The sequence below is a fragment of the Denticeps clupeoides genome, unplaced genomic scaffold, assembly GCF_900700375.1.
Source record: "Denticeps clupeoides unplaced genomic scaffold, fDenClu1.1, whole genome shotgun sequence".
Taxonomy (NCBI): Eukaryota; Metazoa; Chordata; class Actinopteri; order Clupeiformes; family Denticipitidae; genus Denticeps; species Denticeps clupeoides.
In genome coordinates, this window is record NW_021629884.1 from 30,242 (window position 1) to 41,912 (window position 11,671).

Sequence of the window (11,671 nt, forward strand, 5' to 3'; positions counted from 1 at the left end):
ATTGTGTAAATTTGAATTATTAAAATTGAATTTTGAAATTATTTTAACTTGAATATTAGAGCTAATATTATGACAAAACTATTTTGAATGTGAATTGTGTAAATTTGAATTATCAAAACTGAATTTGAAATTATTTTACTTGAATATTAGAGCTAATATTATGACAAAACTATTTGAATGTGAATTGTGTAAATTTGAATTATTAAAATTGAATTTGAAATTATTTTACTTGAATATTAGAGCTAATATTATGACAAAACTATTTGAATGTGAATTGTGTAAATCTGAATTATCAAAATTCAATTCTCTAAATTCAATTTTCTAAAATTCAATTTTCTAAATTCAGTTTTCTAAAATTCAAACCCAGAAATTCAGATCGTACAGAAAGTAGGTCAGAGGTCATTCACAGGGAGGCGTAGATGATCTCCGAAAAGTCGAGCGAAGCATTTTGGCCAATTACAGAGCTGCTCAGGAGGTGACCATTCTTCTGCGTGATCATGAATCGCCCAGAGGTAAGTGATTTTTAAGCATTTATGGTTTATAATTATATATTGTGTTAGCGTTCCCAGCATGTGAAACATTATCTGAGCGGTCTCTGGCGGCCGTTGTATATTTGATAAAATGGTTTAGCATACCACCGTGTCTATATAGAACGCGAACACGCCGCAATAACTTTAAGTGACAAAGCGGCCGTTGTAAAGAGCTTAGAATCCATTTGCTGTTGGGAATTTCGCATTCAGTGTAGACATTATCCCTGATTTTAATCATCAGGTTCTACTGTCTTCTGTCATGACGCGTCACACCGCTCGTGTCCTGTCTAGACAAGGTGTAAACGTAATAACTCCAGGTACGGATTAACTAAAACAGAATAGAATACAATAGAATAGAATAGAAAGCCTTTATTGCCATTATACACAGTACAATGAGCGCAATGTATAAGTGATGTACTAAAAACTATAACTACAGTACACATACAGACAAATAAATCAGATTAAACATACTTTGGTCCAAAGTGGCGAGCAGCATACAGTATGGTAGAGGTAGTATAGATAGCACAAGGGTATAATATAAATGCAATATTATACAAATATGACAGTTTTCAGTATGGAAACAGCTTTGGGGAAAAAAACTGTCCCTGAGTCTATTTGTTCTGTCAGGTATAGACCTATAGATTTTAATCTGCCTTCACTGGCTGGTGCTGCGCAACAGACGCGTTTTACAGTGTTACGCATTATAAACAACCACACACAATTCTTTTTTTATGAATGCAATGATCAATCAGGCATTTAGATGAGTCATGACTGAAACTTTTGCTGTTGCATGCTCGCTGCTCTCTAGCGAGTTGTCTCATCATAAACAACAAATTACAGATGTGTGCATACAGTGCAAGTGCACAGTAAATTGCACAGTGTAAACCACTTCAGTGATTATAATAGGAGTTTTTGAGAGTGGTTGAACTCAATGATAATGTTCTTTGATAATTATTTGCTCTCTTTCTGTACAATTAAATGGTTATAATTAGTAACTTACAAAAACATTTGTAAATGAAATCTAAGCAAACAGCACAAAGAAAGTATTATGTAGAGGACATGTCACCTTGTGCTTTATTCTCCAAATGCTTGTTTGAACGAACTGATTGCTTAGGACTTTTCTCGTAATGCCTTATGTTGTAGAATAGAGCGACTTTGGAGAGATGTGTGGACTGCAGTGACCAGCGTCTACTATGATGTACATTTACATTTACATTTACGGCATTTGGCAGACGCCCTTATCCAGAGCGACTTACAACGTGCTTTCAAGTTACCATCGATGAAGAGATCAATTCCGGTTCACTAGGACCCCAACTATGAATACATCTATTTAATTCACTCTGTTGTAGATTCTGTACACAAAGTTTGACAAGAAAATTACAATTTAATCTAAATATTCTTTAAAGAGGAAGGTCTTGAGCTGTCGTTTGAAGGTGCTCAGTGACTGAGCTGTTCTGACCTCGAGGGGAAGTTCATTCCACCACCGAGGGGCCAAGACGGAGAAGAGTCTAGATGAATGTTTTCCTTTTACCTTCAGAGATGGAGGGACCAGGCGAGCAGTACTGGAGGCTCGGAGTATACCAGGTGCAGTGCGAGGTGTAATAAGGGCTGTGAGGTAGGATGGTGCTGCTCCATGTTTGGCTTTGTAGGCCAGCATCAGTATTTAGAACCTGATGCGTGCAGCTACTGGGAGCCAGTGAAGGGAACGTAGCAGAGGGGTGGTATGGGAGAATTTGGGAAGGTTGAAGATCAGTCGTGCTGTACGATCAGTCGTGATGTACTACACTATCTTGAGGAAGCCAGCTACCTTCATACTGCAGACCAAACACATCTCTTCTGTTGCCACTACACATTTCTACCACGGCTACAAGATGATCTGAGCATTTTCCGAGATGGTTGGGATAATCACCCTTCGAGAACAGAACACAACATGTCTCCAAACCAGCTCTGGGAATTGGGTCAAATTCATTATCCAGTTGATGATCCCCAAGATGAAGAGGTATTTTGTTAATGCTAATTTAAAGTCATGTTTACACTATTACAGGGGTTGTGAAAATTAAATGTTCCTTCACTGGTGTTTAAACACTTAGTATTTGGAACTATTACAGCTGAGATTATACACGATTTATACAGAAATATGTTGTTCTTTGTTTACACAGGAACTGAACATTGCTGTTCATTGATTGCCTCCTGGTGAAAGTGTTGGTGTTAATGTTCCTATTGTGGAATGTCCACTTACAGCAGAGCAGCTTGCAGCACTAAAGGACACAGTGGATCCAAGATCACCATCACAATCCCATGGGATAGACATTTACATGGCTGCAGTGCAGTTTTGCCAGTCACTTGAGTAATGACACATTGAGTAGACACATGGAGTTCTGGAACTGAATTTAAATTTATTTGACAGAAAAACTGTAACATTATTGCATGGAAGTTTCCAAAGTCTCAAAAATAAAACTGCAATACTACATGAACGTGTGCATAGATGAACTGCATCAAAATTATTGAACAACAAGTCCAAACAATGCAGGGCAAACTGTGGGACTGTAACTTCATTTGTAGACATGGTGTCTGTATTAGATTTCACATAACTCCTGAATATAACCGCAATTTACAGCAAGTTCTCTGTCTTGATCTTCCTTGTCCATCCTCAAATCCATGGTCATCAAGAGGGGCTTTCTCATCTCATGTTGGAGAATTATTTCCTTTGTGTATAAGGATGCTGCTTTATTTTGGTTTATTTCTCTCAATCTGGTTCAGTTTTCCAATCTGCAAAGAAAACAAAACAAAACAAAGAAGCAACATGTTAACAGTTCAGCTGAAGCTAATTGTGTATTCTATTTCAGTTTTACATCTCAGAAATGTATTATGCTTATCAGTTCCAAAAAAAAAAATGTAAAAATGCTTGTGGCATCATCTGCATTTAAATGATCACCGGTATGTGTCACAGACACAGAAACTCCAGATGTGGATGGTTCTTCCATAGACACATTAAACTCCAGAGGTTGCATGCTTACACTGTAATATACAAACTTAATTAACGTGCAATAACGGAACAAAATTCCTTTTTGAATAGATAACTTCAAGAGTTCTAAATGAATTGAACATTCATAATTTGAACATAAAACTGTCACGACTTCGGACTTACGGGGGAAGGAAGCGCAGAGGTTTGACATACTGGGAAGGGGTTTTATTATAACAAACAATACCGAAATACAAAGAAACAATGGCGCGGTGGCCGAAAAGGATTTAACTTAAATGAAGAACTTAAACAAACCCGTAGGCGTGTGGCGATTGCCAGACTCAAAACACATGAAACTAATCAGGTCAAGTTCGTGCAGCGAGTTCACGAAAATGCCAGCGACCCCGAACGGGCGGAAACTTCCGGCATTTATGGGGCGTCAGGATTTGGGTTCCGGTGTGGAGCCCAGCTGCAGGCAATCCTGACAGAGCCCCCCCTCCAAGGGCTACGTCCTCGGAGCCCCAACAGTACCATCAGTGGAGGCGGCGGGGCGGACGGCGGCAACCACAGGGCTCCTGCCCTGCTGTATCCTCCCCTTGGAGGACCCGGTCCCTCGGGCTGGCTCCCCGGCGTGGTCAGGCGTGGCCGGCCCCGGTCCCTCGGGCTGGCTCTCCGGCGGTCCCTCGGGCTGGCTCCCCGGCGTGGCGGCCCCGGTCCCTCGGGCTGGCTCCCCGGCGTGGTCAGGCGTGGCGGCCCCGGTCCCTCGGGCTGGCCCCGGCGTGGTCAGGCGTGGCGGCCCCGGTCCCTCGGGCTGGCTCCCCGGCGTGGTCAGGCGTGGCGGCCCCGGTGCCTCGGGCTGGCTCCCCGGCGTGGTCCCGCTTGGCGGCCCCGGACCCTCGGCCTGGCTCCCCGGCGTGGTCCCGCTTGGCGGCCCGGACCCTCGGCCTGGCTCCCCGGCGTGGTCCCGCTTGGCGGCCCCGGACCCTCGGCCTGGCTCCCCGGCGGCCCCGGACCCTCGCCTGGCTCCCCGGCGTGGTCCCGCTTGGCGGCCCCGGACCCTCGGCCTGGCTCCCCGGCGTGGTCCCGCTTGGCGGCCCCGGACCCTCGGCCTGGCTCCCCGGCGTGGTCCCGCTTGGCGGCCCCGGACCCTCGGCCTGGCTCCCCGGCGTGGTCCCGCGGCCTGGCATTCCTCCCCCGGCGTGGTCCGCATGGCGGCCCGGACTCCCGTACCTGCACACAATAATCAGGGCCGATCCATCGGGTTACGTGTGGGCCCTGTCTCCACATGTCCCCTCTGACACGTCTTGTGTCACCCCCTGCACCGCGCAGGGAGATTGTCCCAGAGCCTCCGGCGACTGTTCCAGGCACCCCAGGCTGGTGCCTTTCTGGGACTATGCAGCCCCTCTCGCTGCACGGCCCTGGTGCCAAGGGGGGGGCATTGCCAGACCATCCGGCTAGCCCCTTCTGCGTCCGTTGGGACAAGCAGGCCCTCTTCCTGTCTGTCCCAGCTGGGTCCTCATGCCTACCGGGGGCTCTATGGCGCTCCACCCCTCTGGAGGCAGACGCAGGCCCATGCTGGCCCGCCCTCCTCACTGGCTACCGGAGGACCCAGCTCCATCGCTTCCCCACCTCCCCTCCCCTCAGGAGGAGTCCCCAACCCGAACTGCACCCCCCCCAAAAAAATTCTTTGGGGGAGCACCCCCCCCGGCTGGACTTAGGGGTACCTTGGGGCTTGTCCACCTCGCCTTGGACCGGTGCAGTCAGGTTGGGAACTCCCTCCCTGGGGTTCGGCTCTGCTGCTGGGTCACCATCTGGTGGACACAAAGAGGGGAAGTGGGGGCGACCATACGGACACATATGCCACGCACACACACACAGACAGAGACAGACAGAAGAGAGGGTCGTCTAGTTCCGTCTCTGAGCACTCGGGACCTCCTCAGGGGGCACAGCCAGGATCTCGGGAGGCGCGACCTTCTCGTCGCCCGCCAGTGCTTGGTCTTCTTGCCCCGGATCCTGACTGCGCTGGATGTGGTGGAGGGGCAGAGTTCGATCCCTGGCTCAGGCTCTGGCCGATCAAACTCCGCCCTCAGTCTCTGCTGGAAGTCCCGAAAACTGCTGTCTGTCTCTCCCTGCTGCCAGAGGGCTGCGCTCCAGCCCCATGCTGACCCAAGCAGACACGATAGGATGGTGGTGGTCTTATCAGTGTCTGCTGCCCCACTGAAGGGTCCCGGGACAATTGGGCTGTCCCACACGGGGCTGGGCACGTCGCTGGAGATGGTGGTAGGTGTGTGGTGTGGAGGGGGGTGGACGTCTTCTCCAGCAGGTGTGGGCGCTGGTGCTGCGCTGCCATTTCGCTGGGGAACGTCCGGGCAGAGGGAAGGCGGGGTCGGCGACTGGAGCAGGAATGGAGGATTCCCTGCGAGGCAGTCCCGGCATCGCAGTTGCTGGCTGGCGACCTCCCGTCGCCCTCTTCCACCAGCTTTCCTCACACTGCTGGGAGGGACGTGGGTCTCCACGGACCTCGTGACGCTCCTGGATGGGCGCGATGGGCGGAGCCATCCCGGCACCGACTGCCCAAACGGCGTCATCCTGGTCGTCGTCCGTGTCAACCTCGTACCCCCGGAAGTCACATGGGTCATCACGGACGCCGCGATGATCTCGGACTGCGCACGCTGGGCGGAGCCATCCCGGCACAGACCGGCCCACCGAAAATCCACGTCATCATCGCTTTCGTCATCCGTGTCCTCCCACCGGTGACTCCAAGGGTCGTCCACCCTGCGGACATCCTGGACCCATGGCGCGATAAGCTCCTATGGGCAGTACTCTGGCCATTCGGGCTGGAGGCTGCCCACCTCCTCGCTGGAGGAACGCCGCCGTTGTTGTTGCCGCTTCTCACCCCCCTGGAAGTGACGTGGGTCCCCACGGACCTTGCGACTGATCGCAGACTGGTGCGATGGGCGGAGCCCAACTCTCGTCTCCCGTGCTTCTCGTCGTCGTCCGTGTCGTCCCAGTCCACAGGGAGCCTTGCCAGCAGAGCGCAGAGTTCTTGGCTCGACATGCCGAAGATCGTGGGGGTCGCATCTTCTGCGCTCGCTGCCCAAGTCACTTCCTCGCTTCTGCCGACGCCAACGTCCTCGCTCCGCCCACTCACCCGCCGACGTTGTCGCTTCCGGGTTTCGCGGAGTTTCCCGGGGGGTGACGTCATCACGCGGCGCCGCGTACCACGGCTTCTCGGGGAGAAAACGCTCCACCAGAACGGGCGGCGCGTCTCTCCCCTGCCGTCCGCGTTCGCCGCGCCGGGCTGCGTCCTTCGCGGCGTTTCTTCTCCTCTGCTTTCCACCTCTGCGCTTTTGGGTGGGTCGCTGGCATTCTGTCACGACTACGGACTTACGGGGGAAGGAAGCGCAGAGGTTTGACATACTGGGAAGGGGTTTTATTATAACAAACAATACCGAAATACAAAGAAACAATGGCGCGGTGGCCGAAAAGGATTTAACTTAAATGAAGAACTTAAACAAACCCGTAGGCGTGTGGCGATTGCCAGAACTCAAAACACATGAAACTAAATCAGGTCAAGTTCGTGCAGCGAGTTCACGAAAATGCCAGCGACCCCGAACGGGCGGAAACTTCCGGCATTTATGGGGCGTCAGGATTGGGTTCCGGTGTGGAGCCCAGCTGCAGGCAATCCTGACAAAAACACAATATTCACAATTGTAAGTGAAGAAGTGAAGAAGACCTGTGGCAATCTTAACAGCACAAAGAAAGTACAAAAAACAACAATAAAATTTTTTATTATAATAAGATTTACTGAAAATATGTTGTGCGATTTTCCTTACCTGTCACCTGTGCAAAAACTTGCATGAATCTTTATCACATCAAAAGGCATTTTCTTTTGACAAATGGGGCAAGTTTCCTAGAGGGAACAATATAAAAACAATATAATGTAAATTATTTTCTTTCATGTTGTTTCAAGCATTTATTAGTTTTTTAATGTGGTTTTAAAATTATACATATGCAAAGAATGAGTGGAGTTACGTAAAGAACTCCTTTGAAACCCTGGGTTGCTGCTTTCAAATGTTTGGCACTGTACCCACTCTCATCCGGGAGCCCTATCCACCTTATGAAAAATTATACAAAATACAGAAAAACACAATGTATTATTGGATTTCATTCCTTTTATTTTGTTATGCCAGGATTCATGTTTTAAGCTTGACACAAAGGTATTTAATTACATAAAATATGAAATATGGTATTAGTGATAATGTAAAAATTCAGAAATGTATTTGATTTTACTTATTTATTTATTTTCATTGCAATGTATCACTATGTTCCTGATGATTACCTGAAGACTTATAGACAAGCCAACCCCCCTTTACATCCTGAAATCAGCTCCTTCAGTTGGGCACATACCTTACAATGTAAATAACACTGTCAGTATAGCAAACCATGTAAAAATTAAATGCCCAACAGTTACCAGTGCAACACTGGTACAAAAAGCTTATAGTGTTACATTATAGCAATGTGCTTAAGAGCACCTTAGCACCCATGTTCCACATACAGAGTTACTAATGAATTAAGCTCTGTTACATTAGAAAAAGATCATTTTAAAAGATACAGGAGAGACGTCACACATACTTACTTCATCATAAGTTGCATTTTCAACCATTTGCATTGTCTTTCACCCCAACCCAGCTTGCATATGTACCAGTTGCTCACTCTCCTCAGGTGTTCGCTCATATTGGTGAGGAAGCAGATAAAAGTTAACAGGCAATATTTTTGCGGGTTTGCTAGGGGGCATTGACAGCATTCGCCTTTTACCCCGTCCTTTGCTGAAAAACCCGGGAAATGATCTGTTGGCAAAACAAAAACCAAAATAATAACCATCAAATAATATCATGATGGCTTATGTCAATATAAAAAAAATGTGGTTGCAAAACCTGGTCATCTCAGTTTGAATGGTGGCCCTCTGCTGAACAGTGTGCTGCCTATGGAGGCTGAATTATGAAATTAATTTAATGAAAGTATTTTAATAAAACTATGTATGCACAAATACATATACATAACAGGGATTTCCTTTACCACACTATCCTTACTATCTATCCTTTCCACAATAATAAATAAAAATACACAAAAAAAACTGACTGGGACCAGCTGCACTGCTTGAGGTCAGCAAAGACAACAAGTGCCTGGCTGATCTGACAACTTCGCTGTCCTGTAAAAACAGTTTAAGCAAAATATATATTTTTTATATTTATTTTTATATATAGCTACAAACTAATGATGTGTATCTAAAAACAATATCGTTAGTAGGACATAAATTGAATTGGTTACTGAATCATTAAATAAGCCAATGATTCAGTAACCCGTTCATAAAGACAGTCACTTGCCTCGTTGCAGTAGTGTTGATATTCGGGAGAAACGTCCTAAAATGTTGTTTACCTAAATAATATAGTCTGATCATGAGGAATATTGGCCAATTCCTTGGCTCGATCGGGGCATCTCTACTAATAACATTTATATATTTGTTTTATTTGTATGATATAAGCGAAAATGAACGATATAGCTACTTTAATCGTGCCTGCAAGCTACACATATATCTAAATGATTATTCACAATGTTAAAGTCTTCAACTCAAAACACAGCTTACAATCATCATCGAGTGACCTTATATCCAAGTTGGATCTGATGTGGATTCCAATCAAGGAAATAAATGAAGCACTAACGGAGTTATTGTATTAACACAGGACACGAGCGGGTGTGACGCGTCATGACAGAAGACAGTAGAACCTGATGATTAAAATCAGGGATAATGTCTACACTGAATGCGAAATTCCCAACAGCAAACGGATTCCCTGTTCTATCTCTAAGCTCTTTACAACGGCCGCTTTGTCACTTAAAAGTTATTGCGGCGTGTTCGCGTTCTATATAGACACGGTGGTATGCTAATCCCTTTTATCAAATATACAAACACCAGAGACCGCTCAGATAATGTTTCACACGCTGGGAACGCTAACACAATATATAATTATAAACCATAAATGCTTAAAAATCACTTACCTCTGGGCGATTCATGATCACGCAGAAGAATGGTCACCTCCTGAGCAGCTCTGTAATTGGCCAAAATGCTTCGCTCGACTTTTCGGAGATCATCTACGCCTCCCTGTGAATGACCTCTGACCTACTTTCTGTACGATCTGAATTTCTGGGTTTGAATTTTAGAAAACTGAATTTAGAAAATTGAATTTTAGAAAATTGAATTTAGAAAATTTAATTTTAGAAAATTGAATTTAGAGAATTGAATTTTGATAATTCAGATTTACACAATTCACATTCAAATAGTTTTGTCATAATATTAGCTCTAATATTCAAGTAAAATAATTTCAAATTCAATTTTAATAATTCAAATTTACACAATTCACATTCAAATAGTTTTGTCATAATATTAGCTCTAATATTCAAGTAAAATAATTTCAAATTCAGTTTTGATAATTCAAATTTACACAATTCACATTCAAATAGTTTTTGTCATAATATTAGCTCCTTTTAATTCAAATTTACACAATTCACATTCAAATAGTTTGGTCATAATATTAGCTCCATAACTGTCTGGTTCCAGTTCTGGATTTACATGGTAAACACATGTTGGAGAGTAACGGTGCCACGTCTGGGTGCAGCAGGAGCCAGCTGGCAGCAGCTGACAGCAGGGCTCTAACCATGGACAGGTGCTGCTGGGTAGGCATCCGTGGTTGGAGCCCTGTTAGAAGGAACCGACACTGATGCATCGATGTGGATCCTGAACTTTGATTTCAGTTCCTGGCAACCGCCACACGCCTGTTGGTTTGTTTTTCTTGGCTTCCTTTGTTTTGTCCCTCGTGCCTTTTTCTTTTGTGCGTATTAATAAATCCCATTTGCCCAGATGTCCCGTCTCTGCGCTTCCTTCCCCCCGTCAGCCCGTGGTCGTGACAAACAGAGCTAAAAATGTACAATGAGACAAGTTCTGACATTCAAACAAATCCTGTTCAATTTTCTGATATGTATTGTATTTCTTTTCATAAATTATTTGTTGTTCCGGCAGCTCAGGTGGCACTTTATTTTAAAAAGTCTATATTTGCCAGATCAAGTAAAGCATACATGTGCATGTTTTTGGTGTTATGTTTTGGTGTTTAATTATCATTATATTCGTGCATTTTCTAAAGATTCTGTTTTTGAATAAAGGGTTGGAAATGAATGCTTTTATTTATTCATAATTTATAAAAAATAATCGACAGATTAATTGATTATTAAAATGATTGTTAGTAGCAGCCATGCTTCTTTATTATCGGAAGATACATCGAACATTAAGACTAACTGTGCTGTAAAACAAGTATTTGCTTTATTAGATATTTCTCCAGATTTATTTGTTTCAAAGCCAAATGGCGTATAATGTAAGCCAGGACTTTATTAGGCCTCAGACCAAGTGGTGATTATCACCATTTCACAGCCTCCCTGATCAATCTGGACAGCCTTTGTTCTTGTACTGTTTTTTTTTTCTCCACGTCTTCTTGTGAAGCTTCTCGAAGATGCTCCAGTGCTGCTCTCATGTCCACTGTCTGCTCGAGTTGCCCACACAGTTCCTTCTCCCTTCTGAGGAGGACCTTCAGGGTTTCCTCAATCTCCTGCCTCTGCTTGTATTGTTTAAGTCCTGGAAACGTTTTTCCAGTTCGTTCCTGGTAGATGTTTTTTCAAGGAGCACTTTTTCAAGTTCTTCTCGTGCTCTGTGCTCATGGTCACGTTCGGCTGTCATCATCTCGAGTTCCTTTTTCATTTGCTGGAGCGTCTCCTCGTGGAGACTGTCTTTGCTCTCCAGCTGATGACGGAACTTTGTCTCTGTCTCCAGGAGAAGCCTCTCTGCCTCTTTCCTGCTTTCTCTTTTTGCTTCAAGCTCTTTTTCAGCTTTCTCTCTCCTGCTCTGCTCATCTGTCATTTGACTTCTCAGCGTTTCCTGCTCCTTCTTCTCGTTCTGCAGCGTCTCTTCATAAAGAGCCTGCATGCTCCCCAGCTGCGTATGGAGCTGTGTCTCCATCTCCATCTGCTTTCCAGTTTCTCTCACGTTACAGAAACACCTTTCTGCTTCTTCTCTGTTGTGTCTCTCCACGTTCAGCTGTGCTTCAAGCTCCTCACATTGCAGCTGTTCCAGATC

At 45.5% G+C, this 11,671-nt stretch overlaps 1 long non-coding RNA gene across 2 annotated transcripts; it reads right to left on the minus strand.

Annotated features, from left to right (window-relative positions):
• Positions 1-7,845: 7,845 nt before the first annotated feature.
• LOC114776527 (uncharacterized) lies at positions 7,846-9,608 on the minus strand. 2 transcript variants are annotated; one of them, XR_003745543.1, is made up of 3 exons: positions 9,550-9,608; positions 8,132-8,342; positions 7,846-7,902 (listed from the first exon to the last, which is right to left on the minus strand). It is a non-coding gene; the product is annotated as an uncharacterized LOC114776527 (long non-coding RNA). The 2 variants fall into 2 exon arrangements; XR_003745544.1 differs by lacking the exon at positions 9,550-9,608 and adding an exon at positions 8,430-8,700.
• Between the last annotated feature and the right edge of the window lie 2,063 nt (positions 9,609-11,671).